At 40.3% G+C, this 21,344-nt stretch overlaps 1 protein-coding gene across 1 annotated transcript in view; it reads right to left on the bottom strand.

Annotated features, from left to right (window-relative positions):
- Positions 1 to 2,111: 2,111 nt before the first annotated feature.
- Positions 2,112 to 21,344, bottom strand: part of LOC131675475 (kinesin-like protein Klp10A) — a 929,209-nt gene continuing 909,976 nt past the window's right edge. The window contains exon 12 of the mRNA XM_058954469.1: positions 2,112 to 2,294. The gene's annotated coding sequence lies outside the window, so the exon portion shown is untranslated. The remainder of the gene's footprint in view (positions 2,295 to 21,344) is intronic.

Below are 21,344 nucleotides of genomic sequence, written 5' to 3'. Positions count from 1 at the left end.
GCAACTTTAAAGAATAAACAAATGAAGAATCACGTATAAAGTGGAATTCCTAGGACACATAATAAGCGAGGAAAGTATCAAAACAAATCGAAAGATAATAGAAGCAGTTAGCATTCCAGTTCTAAAAACAGTCAAAAACATTAGAGAATTTTTAGGACTAACAAACTACTACAGACGTTTCATAGAAAGTTTTTCTAAAACCTCTGATACAGTTGTTACAAAAGGACATACTATTTATATGGAATAATCAAAGACAAGAATCATTTCAAAACCTAATTTCACCTATTTACATACACTTCTCGCATAAATTAAAGGAACAAAAAAAATTAGTAATTTTTCTGGCAATTTTCAACAGGCTGTATTTCAGTGAGAAATTGTATAGGAAATAAAAAAATATAGCTTCTGGAGCTTGAAGACTCTAGATTTTGAACTTTTTAGTTACAAATTTTTCGGAATACCTGTAGCCATGCTATTCTTGAATAAAGCACAAAAAAAATCTTAATCTTTTTAAAAATCAATAATTTCATTTTTTTCGACTTTTTACTCAATTTTGAGTTTTCTGAAAATTAACGAAATGATTAACAAAAAAACAATCCAAAACAATTTTTTCAAAAATTTCTTTTTTTTATTAAAATTTAATTAAAATTTATTTAAACATTTTCTTTTCAAAAAGTAAAATAATAAGGTTAAAATTTTGGAAAATTTTTTTTTGCGCTTTATCCAAGAATTGCATGACTACAAGTTCCGAAAAATTTGTAACCGAAAAATTCGAAATCTAAAGTCTTCAAGCTTCAAAAGCTATATTTTTTTATTTCCTGTACGACAATTTATCACTGAAATACAGCCTGTTGAAAATTGCTAAAAAAATTGGAAATTTTTTTTGTTCCTTTAATTTATGCGAGAAGTATATATCAATTCCAAATTCGTGTTCTTTGAAAGGCATTTAAAAAGCCAAACAAATAATTTATGCATTAACTTAGTAATAGAAAAGTGCAAAATCTAAAGAAAAATAATCCAAAACTCCTTATCCATTGCAGTTTCACCAGATGAATTTGCTTACAACATTATGAAACAACCAGCCTATATGGCTAAAGTAGCTGAAGAAGTAGTACACGTTATAAAATAACAGTAAAAATTATACATACAAATGACTGCAATAAAGATTTACCAGAGCAACGTGGAAATAAGACATGGTTTTTGATACCAAAAAGACATTCTAATAAAAAAAGGAATGAAAATTGATTGCGACTCCATAATACCTCCTTACCACAAAATCGAAAATGAATGGATAAAGTTCACACCAATACCTACAAAATTCTTACCACCAAATCAGCTGAAATCTAATACAAAAGTAGGATGGACTTTTGAATCAATTGACGGCTTAGTAACAAGTGGAATCTACTCCCAAACCGATATAGACAAAATGCAAGAACAATTAATGTTTCCTATAGAAAAAGCTTCATTACTTAATATAATAGCAAAGGAAATCAACAGAGGCACAACTCCAGGAGGAATATTTACAAAAATGCACTAAAAAATATTACCAACAGTACTTAGCACCTAATATGGAACAAACTAACAACATGAGGATCATTCACCTCCGCAAACATTATGCTATTAATTATCCTCCACATTGGAAAAATTATTATAGACACAATTATTAGAGGATACATACTACACAGAATTCATGGCTGGTCAATAAACCTATTAGGAGCCCTCTTCAATTCCATCATACATTTTCTAATGACAATCCAATATAATCCGAAAATTAACATAAAATAGAAAGAAAAAAATAGAGAGAAGGAAACCGAACTCAAAGAAATTAAGGTAATACCCAACTCTCAGATATCCTCATCAAAAATTCCCACTCCATACCAAAAAGACCACCAACCATCCTCTTCAGATTAGATCTTTCAATTTCAAAAACAACTTTATTTAGCCTAGAATGAGTTGCTGTTAATACTGAAATTTTCTTTTTTCTTCGCCACATAGGGCGCTCACTTGGACCCGGAGGGATACAATCAACTACAGAACACATGTTTTATAAATATTTTATTTAATTTCAAATACAATTACAAGCATACCTATGAGGAATATGTACATTATAGAAATCACTAAAAACTTCAGTATATACACTTCGAAAACCATTACAGTACACGCTCAGTTCATAAAAAAAGATCGCAAGACTCTAGGTATCCTCAACCGAGCCATATTTCCTAAATAATAGGAGGTGCCTGGCAAGCGGTTGCATTTCCTCAAGGTCCGTAAGGTTGCCCAAGAAACAATCCTGGAACCTGAATGAAAAAAAAAATTGTTATAATACATATATAATTAAATTTTAGAATTTACTATAATTAATTTTATTTTATTTATTAAAATAAAATTTTAGAATTGGGCAATATTTCTATAATATGAATGGCTCAAGACGTTTTTTTTGTACCTTCGTGAGATTTGTAGAGTAAACTTTAACGGTATCTTGCTCGAAAACTATAATATTTACCAAAAATTTTCCAGGTACAAAAATATCTTGAAATTTAACGGAGAATATCCTAGGATTATTTTAAAATTTTCTGATATAATTTTTAAATTTTCGATTTTGGAATTTTTCGAAAATTGCAACGGTAGTCGAGTTAATTAATCGAACCGTTCGCGATTCTACTTCTCGCGCGTTAGTTCTAATAGTTAAGAGAGAGAGGGGGCGCGCGATCTTTTGAATAGCCAGTTACGCCTCAGCTGTGAACGTGAATTTACCGCCGATTGGTATTGCACTTTGTTTTCGCCGAATAATTAGTTTTTTTGGGACAATTTCGTGCGTGAGTGCAACGGTATTTTCGAGATAACAAGTAGCAGTGCAGAAGCAGCAGATTGTAGCTAATTGGAGGCAGTACAAGGCAGCGCAGCTGTTAATCAAGGGGCAGCGGCAGTTGATATTTTTTGCAACAACAATTACGACTGATCACTGTAATTGCACCGTATGGTAGGTGCACCTTCCGTCATATTAAGCGATACAAAATACATTCGGTATTTTGTATATTCGTGATAGCGTTATTTTTTGTATTCGCGTCGAGCGTTAGTTCGCGGTATAATTCGAATCTACTCTCTCTCTTTCTCACATAATATTACTAATTGTAAAATCCTATTCGCGTGCGTCAGTCTTTCGGCCCTACAAAGACTGTAGTAATATTTATTAATTAAAAATCTGTGAAATTTATTCGCCGTTTTCGTAATTTGATTTTCCTAGTAGCTTAAGAAATTGAAAAAGGCTTAGGCTTTAATCCAATTACATCTAGGGGATTAAGAAGATTGGGAGTAAAGTCGCTCACACTTAAAACTCAACGAGTGTCACAAGACACGTGACTTAAGGTGAGTTCAACTCCGTTTAATAGAAGACAACTAGGATAAATCATCTGACGTTAAGGCGAATACACGTACTATTATACGTGTTTAACGGAGCGGCGGTTTGCTCTGCATCGTGGGAATTTGTTCTTAAATAAATTTCCAATTTTTCAGATAATCTCCCTCATTACATGGCGCCCAACTGGTAGTAAGACCCGTTTAGTGCGTACAGGATTGTGCGTCGAAGGTAATCGACGCACGAGAGAGAGAGAGAGACGATTGCGCGAGCACTTAGGAAGGTTTGAGCGGGTGGTAGCGCGAGATCGTCAGCGGTACGCTGCTGGGGAAAAAACGAAATCACTTCGAACTTTTTACTTAAAAAATTGTTAAGTTGATTGTAAAAAGGGCCGAAAGCGATAATTATAAGTGGGTCGAAGTGATTTCAGGTCGTTTGGAGTAATCAGGTGTTAATCCATTTTAGACATAGTTTGGTGGATAAAGGGGGGTTGGAAGCACCTGAACGACGATAAAAGCAGAGAGCGCAACTCAAGCGTGCAGTCCTGAAAATATTAGCCAGGCGGAGCAAGCAAACAGCAGGCTCCGACCTTAGGTAGGATATTTTTATAATATTTATAGATAGTTTGCGGAGACTGCGCGCGCTCATAATCTCGCGAGTTTGTGTCTTATAAAAAGGAGGCATTAAGGGTAGTTACACTAAATAGTGTATACCCCGCTCATACCTTGGGTGATAGGAAGCGGTAGTGGTCGATTAGGCCGATAATTTCAAACCTCGACCGTATCCTACACCCGTGCGCAGGCAAGATGGCTCTGTTGTCAGCTCAGATCGACAATTGGGCATTAGAGCTGAACTCCGCACAGCGCGAAAGCTATTTGGCGGATTTAGAGCTGCGCAAGGATGGAAGTGTCATCCAGCAGGCGGCTAGGCTTGGGAGATGGTTGATAGGAGAGTACACCGTCACAGATTTAAAAGAGACCACGGATAGTAAAGAGGTGGCGGGGCGCAGGAGGCGCACCCGACAAGCGTGGCTCGATACAGTCTGTGACGAGTTAGAAACCCACAGTACAGACGAGAACAGCGACCATCCCCTGAAGATCATCAATAGAGTGGGAATATCCTTGACAGATATGTCAAGGACATTCGCCTGCCCGGATGAGGACTCTGAGGGTGAAGCCAGCCGCCAAGAAGAGGATGAGCTCATCCAGAAGGTCCTACGTACCCAGGAGCAGGAGGAGGGGGAGAGGAGACGGAGCAATCCGGATCGCAGGAATCCTGCACCCGGAAGGAATCTCAGGAACAATTATCCTTGAGTGAAGCTTTCCGGGAAATAGAGTACCTGGAGGAGGGAGTCGACCGCAACAGCAAGTTGGATGGTCGAATCCTAGAAACCCTTCAGACTCTGCAGGGAATACAGGTGTGTGCGGAGCGCGAGGCACAGGACATGCGCCTACGAATACGAGAGCTGGAAGAGGCAATGCATGAGATGGCCAATGCTAGCCGTTCTTCTCAGCGCGACTCGGTTCAACCACGCTCCGGACGTAATGTGGACTTTCAGGACACATTCACCTGTCACTACGATTCTGGGATGCCGGGAAGCACACCGGCTCCTCCAAGACCACTACCCAGAAGAAGAGACGTCACCCCATCGGATGCCCTCCGAAGAAGAGGAGGTGAAGAGGATCCGGAAGAGTATGGGAAATCCGCACCTGTTCGACAGAGGAGTCGAAGCGGATCATCTGGCACCGGTCCTCAACTATCCTCAGGGCTCTCCACAACCCGAGATGTTGGAAAAATTATCCGCGGATGGAAATTGAGGTTTGCGGGTAGTAGGGTACAGAGCGTAGATACGTTTCTGTCAAGGTTGGAAGATCTGCGCGTGGGCGCAGGGCTGACTGATGACGAAGTGCTTTGTTCTGTATCAGAGATCCTCGAAGGTAACGCGAGGACCTGGTACGATAACAACAAGTACCAGTGGCTTAGTTATGCAGAGTTCGTCGCTGACGCCCGGGATTGGTTCGGCACTAGCACGCAACAGCAACAAAGACTGTTGCAGGAAGCCCAGAACCGGTTCCAGGGTGAGGACGAACTAGTGAGAGACTACGTGTCCAACCTGGTAGCTCTTGTCAATAAACTAGAACCACCAATGCCCTTGGAGAGGTTATTAGACCTACTCTATGCAAACCTCCTTCCTAACATCGAAATTCAGCTGCGTCGGAGCGAGATGAAGTCGATACGCGAATTCAACAGGAGGGCGACCGAGGTACAGAACACCTTATCTTACGGTCGTCGTCCGCGTGTTCACCGACCCCAACTCGACGTACTTCCCTCAGCACGCCTACCAGCCGAGCAAAAGAACGGCTGGTAATAAATCCCAAACCGCTGCAATGGCCAGCGAAGGGAAGGCGCGTGCGGAGAAGGAGGGAAATCCGCAGCGCGGACAGGGCCTGGAGAACCCTGCCAGGAGGCCTACCGAACAAGCATCGGTATCGGCTACGCAAGCTTCCACTTCTGATAAGAAGATGGAAGATCGTCTGGAGGGGATCGAGCGGATATTGCGCAAGTTGGCCAATGAGAAGTAAGGCAGCCCTCCAGAACAGCGTAAGAGCCGATGGCGTGGGGGAAGAAAAAATTCTCCTTCTCCCAGGTCTCCTGGCGAGCGGCGAGAAGAACAGAGGCGGAAGATCGACTTCACCAAGCTTCTCCAGTGTTCCGCTTGTGGCAAACTAGGATTTAGTCGTAAATTCTGCCCAGATTGCAAGAAGGGAAACGGCAAGGAGAGCGAAGAGAAGAGGTCATCTTCGCGCCTCCAGTAGATTCGACCTCTCGCTGCGGGTCACCGATGGGAAACAGCAAGTTATCGGCGACCCAGGAATCCAAACAGGTCCGGGAAGGGCATCAAGAGAGCCCGGGGCCTAGCGGTATGTTGGAGTAGAAGGGGATCGAACCTGATGCCAGCCCTCGGCAGAATAGAGAAGTTGTCATTCTGGAAGGACCAGATGGCCATATACAAATTGTGGAGGAGGGTGAAGACTCCAGGGAGAGCCTCTCCACACAAAAAGCTCCTCTGCCGATAGGATCCACGAGTAGAAGCAAGCCCACTGTCGTCGCAGCAGCGGAAGGGAAAAAGCCCCCGGAAAGCACGACGAAGGGAGGCAAAGATGCTACTCGTGGATATGACCCTGAGGATGAGACCAGGTGGTGGTTGCGGGTAGACATAGGTAACATCATAAAGCACTCTATGATACCGGCGCTTCATCCACGGTCATAGGTTAATTAGGGCTGAGACTGGCATCGGAGATGGGACTCGGATTGAATGTGACCAGAGCGGGCAATCCAAGGCTGGCTGATGGGCGCCCATGCCCTATAATTGGTCACGTGATGTTCCCCTTTAAAGTAGGAGGAATCACGAAAGGAAATCAGAGTCGCCATTACGCCACTGCTCACGGACGACTGCTACGTAAGCGCAAACTGGGCAATTCTTGGCTATTTCAAACAGTTTAAAACTTCAAATCACTAATTTTGTTCACAGTTGGTAGACTTGTTACTTATACAGAGGTCAACATCTGTGCAGAGTTTTATATCAAAATATTGATAAGGGGCCGACTTATCAACTGTTGATATTTGTACTGTAGCGGCCGAGCGGCAAGCGCGCGATTCGTTTCATTTTAGTGCTATCTTAATCCTAATAGCGGGCACTCGATTTTCTCAACGGTTTCTTATGTAAAAAATGACAAGGAACACGATGGTACAAAAATTTAAAAAAAAATATATCGTTTTTTGAGATATCGTCGATTTGTTAAAAAAATTGTTTATAACAATGGCATAAATAAATGATTTGGTATTTTATTATTTACATTTTAAAATTGAAACTCTTTCCGCGTCTTTTAAAAAAAGAATCATGTCCATATCTTTATTAGTCTCCGAGAAACCGAATTAATAAAAAAAAGTTCAATATTTTTTCAACAGTTGATAAGTCGGCCCCTTATCAATATTTTGATCTAAAACTCTGCACAGATGTTGACCTCTGTATAGGTAACAAGTCTACCAACTGTGAACAAAATTGGTGATTTGAAGTTTTAAACTGTTTGAAATAGCCAAGAATTGCCACTTTATAAGAGAGTTCCGCGCAGTTTTGGATCCCGACGAAGATGAATTATGGCTTAAGGACGCCCAGGTGAAAGTACCAATAGAAGTGGCTGGAATTGATGGTACGGCATTTCTCGCTCCGGTAGGACTATGGGAGGCCACGGAGATACAGCTGCAGGAAATAGAAGACCTCGTTAATGGATTGATTCCTGACGGAGGTCAGGCTTTAGGCTGTGCCGTGGGGGTTGAGCACGAAATAGATGTTGGAAATGCTCGACCCATCAAACAGAAATACTACCCAGTCTCTGATAGGGTGTGAGAGGAAATGCACGAGCTGGTCAAAGATATGCTGGAAAAAGATGTAATCGAACCAGCGACCAGCGGATGGTCAAGTCCAATAGTAATGGTAAAGAAGGCCGATGGAAAATATAGGTTTTGCCTGAATTACCAAAAGGTAAATGCGATTACCAAACCTGATGCCTATCCTTTACCATATATGAACGACATCCTAAGACGGATAAGGGATGCAAAGTTCATATCTACTCTGGACTTGAGCAATGCGTACCATCAAATTCCCCTAAAGGAAGAATCGCGTCCGATATCAGCGTTTACAGTACCTGGATTAGGGCACTTTCAATTCAAGAGGATGCCCTTCGCACTGTCATACGCAGGAGCGACATTCCAGAGGTTGATGGACAAGGTGATAAGCCCGGATATGGATCCATTCGCTTTTGGTTACCTTGACGACGTAATTGTGGTTTCGTCGTCCTTTGAGGAGCATAAGCGGCACCTAGAAATGGTATTAAAGAGAATTCTAGGTGCGGGCCTAACCATCAACAATGCCAAATGTCACTTCTGCAAGACGGAAGTCAGGTACTTGGGAGTTCTTGCAAACCAGGACGGAGTAAGACCAGATCCAGAGAAGATACGACCGATATTGGAATATCCCACACCCCGGACTGTCAAACAGGTGAAGCGATTCATGGGAATGACCTCGTGGTATAGACGTTTTATACACGACTTTGCCATGATCGCTGAACCTATAAACCGCCTAACAAAGAAGAATGTACGTTCCTCTTGGGAGGAGGAGCAAGAGCGAGCTTTCACAAGGTTGCAGGAGGCGATGACTTCTACCCCAATACTGCAATCTCCCGATCCTAACGGTTAATTTATACTGTAAACTGATGCCAGTGACAGTGAGATAGAGGTAGTCCTCACGCAAGATGTCGATGGAGAAGAGCGTGTGATAGAATACGCCAGCCGATCACTCAACAGCGCTGAGAGAAATTATACGGTCTCCGAAAAAGAGTGCTTGGCAGTGGTATGGACTATTGGAAAGTTCCGGCCGTACATTGAAGGGCACCACTTCAGGGTAATCACTGATCATAGGTGCCTGAAATGGCTCCACAATATGAGAAATCCCACGGGAAGACTAGCGTGATGGGCGCTAGCATTGCAAGGTAATGTCTTCGATATTGAATATCGAAGGGGGCATCTCAATGTGGTGCCTGACGCATTGTCCATGGCCTATGAGGAGGAGGGGATTGAAGTGAATGCCATAAATAGTCGACCGGAGACCACTGACATCTGGTATTTGCAACAATACCAGGAAGTATGCCAAGACCCACACTCTCACTCCACTTGGAAGGTAGTGGGAGGGAGGCTGTATCATTATCAGCCTGATGAGGACGGTGAAGGGTCCATCGACGACGATGAAGCGTGGAAGCTTACGGTGCCTAGGGAGAAAAGGCACCAGGTGCTCCAGGAGGTCCATGATGCTCCTACAGCAGGACATCAAGGACGAGAGTGTACGTTCTCCAGGGCTAGGCGTTTGTACTGCTGGCCTAAGATGTATGATCAGGTCAGGGAGTACGTAAAGAGTTGCCCGGTGTGTCAGCAATGCAAGGTGGAACAAAGAGCACCTTGCGGGCTGATGGATCGTAGACAAGTGACCCTGGCAGGTGGTGGCCGGTGATATCACTGGTCCATTTCCCGAAAGATCTCGAGGTTTTGAATACATCTTAGTCTTTGTAGACTTGTTTACTCGCTGGGTAGAGTGTGTTGCAATACGCAAAGCCAATGGGAAGACAATCGCAAGGGAATTACACGAGAGAATTGTCACTAGGCTTGGCGCGCCCGAGGTATTCTTGTCGGATAATGGAATCGAATTCAAGAATCAGGAAGTCGATTCATACCTCCAGACGAACGGCATCCAGCGCGCCTTGACTCCCATGTATCATCCCCAAGCGAATCCCACAGAGCGAGTAAACAGGACACTCAAAACCATTATCACGTCTTACGTAAGCCGTGATCATAAGAGCTGGGATAAACACCTGTCAGAGTTCAACTTCGCGTTGAACTTGGCAAATCATAGCGCCATGGGATATAGTCCTGCGATGCTCATGTTTGGACGTCAGCCGGTACCTCCTTTGACGTTCAGAAGAACCCAAGATCAGCAGGCCCTTGAATGTTTGGAGGGTCAAGCTGTGGTGGATTGAGCTGAACATATGGAGAAGCTCCCTAATTTATAGGAGAGGGCCAACTCCAAGTCAAAGGAGGAAGCTGCGCGTCAGGCGGCTTATTATGACCGGAAGAGACGGCAACCCGAGTTTAAGGTCGGAGATTGGATTTGGAAGAGGAACAGGATTCTCTCTTCGGCTGCCCAAGGCATTTCAGCCAAATTGGCGCCGAAATATGCCGGTCCGTACGTGATTGAAGAGGTATGTGGTTCCAACACGTACAGACTAGGCAATCAGCTGGAGATCCTACCTGAGCTCTTCCATGCCAAAGACCTTAAACCGTACTACGGTCCGGGTGAGGATGAGGAAAGCGAGGAAGTCATCGATCCTCGCGGGCCGCAAAATAACTAGCCGTCGGATGAGGCGAACGATTCCGCGAATGCGTGCGAAGATCCGGGAGGGGATTTACCAAGCAAGCGGATCGAATTAGCAGCCCTCACGGCCGTAGATAAGGATCCCACCGAGACGTCGGATTTACCGGTATCTGCCCCAACCAAGAGAGCTCGAGCTCCCTCAAAAGGTCCCAGAGACGGTCACTGGTCCAGTAAGAGGCAACAACTCTCCCATGAAGGAAACAAGAGTGAGAGGTAGGCATCGAAAGACCGTGCCCGTCGTGCAAAGGACGGTTGGTCCGATAAACCCGAACGGTAACCAACGAGGGCCAGGATGTTTCCGCAAAGAATCGCGAGGGAACGTATAACTTGGTGGGATGCGGCGTATATTAGGGTTTTTCTTCGCGCAGGGAGTTTTATCCGAGATTTTTTGTTTTGGATGTTACAGATGAACCGGAGAATCGTCGTCGAAGAGGAGACCTTCGAGGTGGTCACGCAGATGCTATTAGATCTGCAATTGGGCCCTGATGCGACGCAGTTAATTGAAGATCTGCGGAGCTTCGCCAGGGTCCAGTTGGAGGGGACCACCCGAAGGGAGCGCCGCAATGCTTCGGTGGCAGACGTTCTCCGGGACTCATCGTGGGACGCCCCGAAGAAGGCTACCCGGGACGCTTCAATACAGACGGAGGACCAGGACAGTGTCAAGTGTCCTAAGTCCACAGTGGACCAGGGGGTGCAGACCCTCAAGTCCGGCGTACCCCAGACATCAGACAGTGCGAGCCAGTGCCCAGGACCCAGGGAAACCTGTGGGGCATCGCACTGGGTCTGCCACCACCCCCGCATCCCGGACTAGCCTACTCTCCTCCTCGACTTCAGACACGTACGTCTGGGGATTAACGAGGTGGAGAGTGCCTGGCGGTTCGCTCAAGAGCTCCAGTCTCAGATGCAGGGGTATCTGAGACGCTTCATGAGCCGCCAGGATGCAGAAGAACTGCTCGGGGAGTAAGCTGAGATGGCTCATCGTCAGAGGGCCTACGGAGAGGCCCTGCTGCGGGTAGACAAGGGATAGGAGTTCCCCGCAGCGTTCCCGGCGCCGGCTCAGGAGAAGAGAGCCCCGGGAGCTACTGACGCTGGACCAATGCTCACGGTCCATGTGGACGGGCGTATGGCTCCAGATACCACAATCGTGGTTAGGTCACAAGATGGTCGTGCGACCGCCACGGTGGGAGACGTCACTATTACCGCCTCCCAGGGAGTCAGCGCCCAGCAGTTCCCTTTGACTGCTGAGCAGCCTACATAAGATTGGGAGGCTGCTCAATCTTGATCGTAGCTGAGGGGCTGCTACATCTGTGGGGAGCCTGGGGTGACCAACTCCCAGCGGTGCCCGAAGAAGGCTACACACTGGCGCTACCCGAAACATCGAGTGCCAGGTGTAGCCAAACGATGATGTAGGCCCTGGAGGGCAATAAAATTAGCCAAAATAAAGTGGAGAGTTTGTTATTTGGTCCTTTGCCTTCTTTATTTTTTCAGGTTGCTGATGGCGGCGAATCGCGGGTATTCGTCCTGCCCGGGTAGTCAGGACTTGGAGGGGGCTGCAACGGTAGTCGAGTTAATTAATAAAATCGTTCGCAATTCTACTTCTCGCGCATTAGTTCTAACAGTTAAGAGAGAGAGGGGGCGCGCGATCTTGTGAATAGGCAGTTACGCCTCAGCTGTGAACGTGAATTTACCGCCGATTGGTATTGCACTTTGTTTTCGCCGAATAATTAGTTTTTTTGGGACAATTTCGTGCGTGAGTGCAACGGTATTTTCGAGATAACAAGTAGCAGTGCAGAAGCAGCAGATTGTAGCTAATTGGAGGCAGTACAAGGCAGCGCAGCTGTTAATCAAGGGGCAGCGGCAGTTGATATTTTTTGCAACAACAATTACGACTGATCACTATAATTGCACCGCATGGTAGGTGCACCTTCCGTCATATTAAGCGATACAAAATACATTCGGTATTTTTTATATTCGTGATAGCGTTATTTTTTGTATTCGCGTCGAGCGTTAGTTCGCGGTATAATTCTAATCTACTTTCTCTCTCTTTCTCACATAATATTACTAATTGTAAAATCCTATTCGCGTGCGTCAGTCTTTCGGCCCTACAAAGACTGTAGTAATATTTATTAATTAAAAATCTGTGAAATTTATTCGCCGTTTTCGTAATTTGATTTTCTTAGTAGCTTAAGAAATTGAAAAAGGCTTAGGTTTTAATCCAATTACATCTGGGGGATTAAGAAGATTAGGAGTAAAGTCGCTCACACTTAAAACTCAACGAGTGTCACAAGACACGTGACTTAAGGTGAGTTCAACTCCGTTTAATAGAAGACAACTAGGATAAATCATCTGACGTTAAGGCGAATACACGTACTATTATACGTGTTTAACGGAGCGGCGGTTTGCTCTGCATCGTGGGAATTTGTTCTTAAATAAATTTTCAATTTTTCAGATAATCTCCCCCGTTATAAAATTTAAAAATTTCCTGGACCATACTAAAAAAATTTGAAAATATTCTTTGATCGATACTAAGATGATTATGTTCTTAGAAAATTTCTATGAAAATGCTTGGTTTTGGAGTAAAAAAAATCATGTAATTAAAAAAAATATTTTTATATCGGACGCCATTTTGTTTACACAACAAATTTTCATGTTCGGGTAATCTTATTAACATTTACATTAGATATCGAGACCGCGATCTAAACAGGTTTGAAGCATACAAAAACATGTTACGGGATTGAAAATTCGATTTGAACAAAAAATTCAGCTTTTTTTATTTATTTTCAATTTTTTTATGACAAAACTTCCTTGGCGGGACTTTTAACCTATACTTTTCGAGAGAGCTCCCTTGAAAATTCTCGAAATTTTGGCTTTCATATTCGTTACGTGGTACTAATTTGAACTCAGCTTTCGGAAAACCGTCTTGTGAGCGTTAATGGATTAATAAAATTGTCCACGTGAGACGGTAAAAGGTATAGATTTAGGCTCATTAATCAGCCTTGGTTTTTATAGCTTTTTACCAAATTTAACACTATTTCTTTGTAGTTTAATTATTATAAAGAAATATCAATCTTAGTATTAAAAGTGCCTATGAAAATTAATTAAAATAAATTAAAGAAGTTCCTCATGAAAACGATAAAGAAGATGAAGATTTTAGGGGGGGAACCTGCTTTACAGATTATATTGAGCCTAGTAACAATTCTATACATTTTACTGCTTGTATTTTCAATGAAGGTTACAATGGTGTTTTAAAAGTTATGGACTTAACCCATTTCTTCCCAAGGCGCCATTTTATAGTCGATTTGTTTTTAACCGAGGAAAACCTCAAAATAATCGAAAATGTATACTAGAAGTCACTTTTCTATTGTAAAATTTCCCGCTCTTTACGAATCTGCAGTCAGAATTAGGATATTTTTCACGGAAAATTACAAAATGGCGTCTTGAATGTTGATGAAAATTTAGTATTACATTAGAATTTTTCTTTCAGAAATTAGTTGCTGAAATTTATAGAATCAGGATGAAAATGTAGATTTACATTGAAAATGTTAGTTCTTTGATAAACCTAGGCATTACGAATTTTCCTGGAACATTTTTCCAAGATGGCGGCCAGCAACATGTTGACAAGCGGCGAAATCTAAAATTTTCTAAATAAAAGCCGATTTAGAGAATGAATATATACTACCTATACTTTCGATGTCGCTGAATACAATGCTAGTGTCAATTTCAAGTTTACAAAATGGCGGATCAAATATGGCGTCGTTAATACCAAAATGATGAGCACCAGTGAGTGCGTACTCAATTCCTATGTTTTCGATATCGCTGAATACAATGCTAATGTACGTTTTCAATTTTACAAAATAGCGGATCTAATATGGCGTCGATAGTACCAAAATCAGGTAATGTTGATAAAATTGCGAATCTAATTACTATATTTTTTTCTGGATTCTTTGTCCCTACAGTTGGATAAATCCTTTGTCTTCTCGAGTATTGTAAAGTGTGTATTTCTCTAACGGTCTTTTTCAAGATAGTTGGAGCATATTCACTCTTTTTTTTCGGCTGCCTCTCCAATAGTCCTTTTCAGGATAATTGGCGAACTTCCCCATCTTGTGGAGGATTGAAAAGTGCGTATTTCTCTAACGGTCTTTTTCAAGATAGTTGGAGCATATTCACTCTTTTTCTTCGGCTGCCTCTCCAATAGTCCTTTTCAGGATAATTGGCGAACTTTCCCATCTTGTGGAGGATTGAAAAGTGCGTATTTCTCTAACGGTCTTTTTCAAGATAGTTGGAGCATATTCACTCTTTTTTTTCGGCTGCCTCTCCAATAGTCCTTTTCAGGATAATTGGCAAGATTTTCCATCTTGTGGAGGATTGAAAAGTGCGTATTTCTCTAACGGTCTTTTTCAAGATAGTTGGAGCATATTCACTCTTTTCTTCGGCTGTCTCTCCAATAGTCCTTTTCAGGATAATTGGCGAGCTTTACTATTCACCGAGTATTTTTTCAAGATAAATATTTATCAGATTCGGACTCTAAAAGAAGTTTCATAAAACTGGCAAAATCATGCCGAAACGTAAGTCGATGAGGAATGCCAGTGTTGATAGCAGTGTTGTAGAAAACAATGATCATAGTGATGAAGATGAAAATGATCATGAAGTTATATGGGTACCCGATGATGATAATAGTGACGTAGAAGGTCTCGATAATGACGGAGAAGCTGATGGAACTTCTAGATTCACAGATGAAGTAGCCTTATCTTATGAAGAAGTGTATCAAAATTTTTCCGCTAACGAGAAAAAGTTAGAAGCCTCACATAAATACGAATGGATAGATCAAGAAAGACCATACGATGTTCAACTTGAATCAGAAATATATAATTTTGAAGCAATAAAACAAAATGTACTAGGAAAGGAACCTCGAGAATTATGTGAAATGTTTTTTTGTGATAGAATGAGAGATTACATTATTGAAGCGATAACTGAAAATGGATTTGAATTAGATCCAGATCATTTTAACAAATTTTTAGGTATTATCATTTTTTCCACTTCCAATATTCGTAAAAGCTATAGAGATAGGTCGACTGATGAAATGTGGCATTCCGATGTTGTTTCAGAAACGATGAATAGAAATTTGTTTGAAAAAATTAAGTCTAATTTGAAAACTTCGAAAAATTCGGATAAGACTGATAATGACAAAGTTTGGAAAGTTCGTGTAATTTTAAACATTTTCAGAGAAAATGTAAAACAGTTTGGATTTTTTTGCTCTTCTTTATCAATAGATGAAATGATGATTAAATTTTTCGGTCGCACGCTTCTAAAACAATTCATCAAAGACAAACCAATACGTTTTGGAATAAAATTATGGGCTCTTTGTACTTCTAATGGATTTGTTTTAGAAATAGATATCTATTGTGGAAAAAATGATTGTCAAAGTGACACGAAGTTCTCTAAATGCAGTTTAGGATCTCGGGCAGTGATGAATATGCTTCATGTTTTTCTAACATCGGTCCATAAGAATGATGTAGCTAAATATCATCTATATTTTAATAGATTTTTCACATCCCCTGATTTACTGGTACACTTGAAAAAACAAAACCTGCGTGCCACAGGTACGGTTAGAGATGATCGTGTTTTTACAAAGGAGATGTTTCCAAAAGTGTTGGATAAATCAAGTAAAAACTCGAAAACATTGTTCAAAAATCCGGAACAGAAGACATTGATAGATAAACATAAACTAGATAAAAAGAAAGCTGTTAGAGGATCTTATGTTGTAAGTCATGATAAAACCAGTGGTATAAATTACATTACGGTAATGGACTCGAAACCAGTGTCCATATTATCTACAGCCGTTGGCGTTACACATACTATTCCAATGAAACGATTCGATAAAACAGCTAAACGTAAAGTACCAATTGAATTTCCTGGAGCATTCAAGACATATAACAAATTTATGGGAGGAGTTGATCTTCATGATCAATACTGCAGTGATCTAAAAACGAATATTGGTTCAAAGAAATGGACATGGGTTACTTTATGTAGATTGATCGAGTCTTCACTGACAAATGCTTTGATTTTGTACAATATGGTGAACAAAAAGAGAATGTCTAGTAAAGATTTTGCAAAAAGTGTTGCAAAGTCTTATTTAGAGCAACCGATTGAAAAGTTATCAAAGCATTTGAAACTCACAATACCTGATCGTAGACGAATGTGTATAAAGTGTACCATAAGAACAATATTTTATTGCTATGAGTGCAAAACTCATTTCTGTGATACTTGTTTCAGAGAGTATCATCATGTCCACAATAAATCCACAAAATCTTCACAAAGAATATGCAAAGCTAGCAATGACTGCAAGAAACGTACGAATATTTATTGCGAATAATGTCAAGAGTATCTATGTGCAAATTGTTTTGACTCTTACCATCTTGAAAAAACAGGTACGCTTGATGAATCATTTCTTCCACTATTGCATCAATTATTTTGGAAAATACTAGAAAAAGTGCTAAAAATTCAAGACAAAATGTAGCACTTAGATTTGCGATTTTATCAACACAAACTGATTTTGGTATTACCGACGCCATATTTGATCCGCCATTTTGTAAACTTGAAATTGACACTAGCATTGTATTCAGCGACATCGAAAGTATAGGTAGTATATATTCATTCTCTAAATCGGCTTTTATTTAGAAAATTTTAGATTTCGCCGCTTGTCAACATGTTGCTGGCCGCCATCTTGGAAAAATGTTCCAGGAAAATTCGTAATGCCTAGGTTTATTAAAAAACTAACATTTTCAATGTAAATCTACATTTTCATCCTGATTCTATAAATTTCAGCAACTAATTTCTGAAAGAAAAATTCTAATGTAATACTAAATTTTCATCAACATTCAAGACGCCATTTTGTAATTTTCCGTGAAAAATATCCTAATTCTGACTGCAGATTCGTAAAGAGCGGGAAATTTTACAATAGAAAAGTGACTTCTAGTATACATTTTCGATTATTTTGAGGTTTTCCTCGGTTAAAAACAAATCGACTATAAAATGGCGCCTTGGGAAGAAATGGGTTAATGTGCCGTAACGTTTGAATCTTTCTCACGTTATCAAAATAATAGTTCGGACTCTTTCTGTTGTATTCGTAATCGCGTTTCCGAGAGTAATAAGAAGTTGACACGTGTATGTTCTAAATGAAATATGAAAATTTGTCGAGTAGTAAACCTAAAGTTTTCTAAATCGATGAATCGTCTTGAAATGCAATTGAGCGTGATTGCATCTATCGGGGAGAGGCCCGAGAGCGCCGCAACCAATAATTAATTTAATTTCTCAACAATTATTATATTTGAAGTAGGGAGATATCTAAGGCTACTTTTTTTTCATAAGAGAGATAGTCTTATGAGTTGAGCACTTAGATATCGAAAGGAGAGGAATTAGCAGGCTAACCACTGAATAAAGAAATTCATCTCAGGAAATTGCTGAGGCTTTATTTCTAAACAATGCTCGCGCTGCTAAGCAAGGTAGGATAGTGAATCCTCTTGCCGCAGCGACGAGCGAATTTATATTTGCGGAATGAGCTCCTTTCTACGCTTGGTAGTCCCTACAACGCTATTTCTGAAATTGATCTAACCTTTGCATATATTTTGTTGCAAAATGGCTCGATCGAGATTGCAATTTTATGACTTAAAAAATTAAATATGAAATAACGAATTTTTTAACATAAATCGTTTCTCGTGGAAAAGTCGCCTTTTAGAGTTATAAGTAATACTATACAATAATCAAATAAAGCCAATTTTACAATAAATTTAGGGAAAATTTTTACATAAAAAAATCGCTTGTAATTTTGAATAATAATTTAAAAATGAATTTGCAAATTTCTTTTTTAACCATTTAAAAACAGCAAATTAGTGACAATCATAATCATTAATTTTACAGATATGTACAATCGACTCGCTATCTAACAATGCAATTTTAATTGTTTAAAAAAATTATAAATTTTCTATTTATTGATAACTTAGTGAATAATTAGTTACCAAAGTGTCAAATTCTTGCTTCTCTGTTTCAATACGTCGCGGACATAATCGCATATTCGAATTAACAATATGATTATTTATTGCAAAATAACTAACAATATTAACTTGTAAATTAAATTAAACTAATAAATACCTACTTGAGCATAACGACATGAAATTCAGGATCAGCGCATCAAAATTGACTAAAAAAGTGCTTTTGTCCATTCGAAAAACTTTATCATTGTTGATTTTGCATTGTAAACAATATATTTCCCACGGATGTGAGTACATCAAATGCAAAAATTTTTCATGTATCTAAGTTTAAACGTGTTTTTCTCAGAAATACATTTTTTAAAGGACCCTGCACAAACCTTACGGAAAAGGACTTTCTGTCGAAATGGTTCAAAATTTGGGATTAGGTAGCCAACATCATGTAGATCAAAAGTCTCCATGGGCGCATCGACCGGCTATGACTAGGTTTCGAGATATGATGCCTCAAATGTAGGCCAAATGATGGATTTCTGAATTACCGGTAACGTCTGCGTGATCAACTTTTAGTATGCATATGTTGATACGCGCACCCAATCAAATAACACAGCAAACAAATAAAGAATTATTAATATATGTATGCATATATATATAAAATTCACATTAATATCAATCCATTATTGATTCAGATTATTCGGATCTACTATTTCAATATCATTGGGATTGTCTATTTCCATTTGAGCATCCATTATGGTACGTAAAAGTCGAAGCGATGGATAATGAACGTTTCCGTGGTGTTTTGCGTATCCAAGGTACTAGATAACAGCAGCTACGTGACCACAGGTACCTAAAGTTCGAGCTCCTGCTTTGCAAGTACAATAATATCCGTCTATAGCGTTATTTTCTTCTTCGGCGTCATATTCTGGATTAAAAGCAATCCATAATTGATGTTTAGTAGCATTTCTGAAACGGGAAAGCAACCTGACTCTTATAAATCCTATTTCGTTCGTATTTAAGTCGATTTGGAAAGTCATGTCTTCTTGTTCACCGTCTTCCTGATCGGCTCTTAAAGAACTGTCTTGTATATAAGAAGGTGCTAAGTTAACTTGATACGTTCCATATGTCAGAGAATGTAAATCATCTACAGTTAATTCGGGAAATAGCGGAACATGCTCTGGAGTGAGCAGAAGCCAGCGCGCTCTTCTTTGTCTTAGATTTTCAGCCTCTACTCTTGCCTGTACTACATTTTCTTCTTCTGCTCGATGAAGCATTTGGTTGGCCAAATCTACGTCTGCGTTTGGCATGGTTATAGGCCCATAGTACTTATTTATAATTGCACCAGCAATGCAAAGAAAGTCAGACAAGTTTGCAGCATGAGACGTTGGTACAGTATTTGAAAATATTTTAAAAATACTTTTCAAGTGACCATTCCGTGCTTCAACAATCCACCTGGTTTTAGTAATTCAACGTGAAGCATTTGCTTCTTCAAATTGAAACTGATTTTCGTTGCGATCTATCAATGGTGGCATCTTCGTATGAGGCCTATTTCTTGTAAAGTTTGAATTGAGTCTTGATACCCACGATCGACTATAGCAATATCGCCCTCTTGAAACAAATCCCGCATTCCATTTACGTCTCGATTAAGCTCATTCAAAAGTATGCGAGCATCATTGTTAACTGCGTTGGAAAAATATGGTCCTTGGATACCCAAAAAATAGCCATCGGGATCAACAATCATTGATGGTTTAACAAGATGCTTATGCTTATGAACACAATACGATTGACGTAGAACTTGAAAACAGGAACTCTTCTCAATATCTATGTAAGTGCAATCAATGTAAACAATGGCTTTTGGATCTTCTGACGTAGGAATGTACAATTGGTTTGCAAAAGGTGTGACATGTCTTTCTATGTATTTGTTCCTGGTAATGGCTTCAAATCCAATCTTTTCGAGACAAAATCTACTTGATAATGATTGTCTGACTGTACTTATTGCCATGCTTGTAGCCTGCCTCGAAGTATAACGAAACATTACACATAAAAATTCGTCACTAAGACCTTGAGTTAACTTGCATAAAAAACAGAGAAGATCCTTTTTGCTAATATACCTGTATCCTCCTGGTATAGGTACTGGATCACAATAAGAAAATAGATCATTAAAATCAACTTTAGTTATAGAATAAAGCGTGCGAAACTCTTCGTCAGACACGTCGTGCTCATCTGTGTACCTGCGACGATCACCTTGTTCTATTTCTCCACGCATACCTTCTAAAAATGATTGCAACTCTTGACCATTTATAATGTATGGCCTATTGATATATCTCAATTCGTCTATCTGAGCTTCTGTCAAAAATTCTCTATCATTAAAATGATTTCTATAACACACATATTTTCTGGGAACATATATCTTTCTCTTTACGAAAATATGTATCCTACATTCTAATGTCAGTCTGTGGATATCATTATGACCATTACATATAAGGCACGATTGAAAAGAAATCTGTGATAAAACATTTAATCTCAAGCATTGAGGATCATTGGCCATAATCTCTATTTCTCGACGCATTGACACTATACAATTATTACACACGCGAGTATTGGGAGTTATCTCAGCTGGTGGTATACCATTTTCGTCGCGTCTTGCAATTGCGATTTCACGTAGAAGAGCATTTTTATCACCAATAAATGCAGTAATACGTGGTATCTGACGATTACCACAGACATAACACTGTATTAATGCGCGGAAAGTCATTATTTAGGTGCTTTGATAGGAACTCTCGGAAATAAAACCAAATATCAAAGATTCAACAGGATTTTAAAAAGCTGTACAAAAACAATCATCGCCGTGCAGAGAGTATCTCCAACTATCCTGAAAAGGACTGTCGAAGAGGGAATCACCGCCGTGCAGAGAGTATCTCCAACTATCCTGAAAAGAACTGTCGAAGAGAAAATCATCGCCGTGCAGAGAGTATCTCCAACTATCCTGAAAAGGACTGTCGAAGAGAAAATCACCGTAGTACAGTGAAGA

Source organism: Phymastichus coffea, unplaced genomic scaffold (genome assembly GCF_024137745.1).
Source record: "Phymastichus coffea isolate CEN01 unplaced genomic scaffold, Cenicafe_Pcof_1.1 PCOF00023, whole genome shotgun sequence".
NCBI lineage: Eukaryota > Metazoa > Arthropoda > Insecta > Hymenoptera > Eulophidae > Phymastichus > Phymastichus coffea.
Note: the sequence above shows the minus strand (reverse complement) of the source record. Positions and strands in the feature narration are given on the sequence as shown.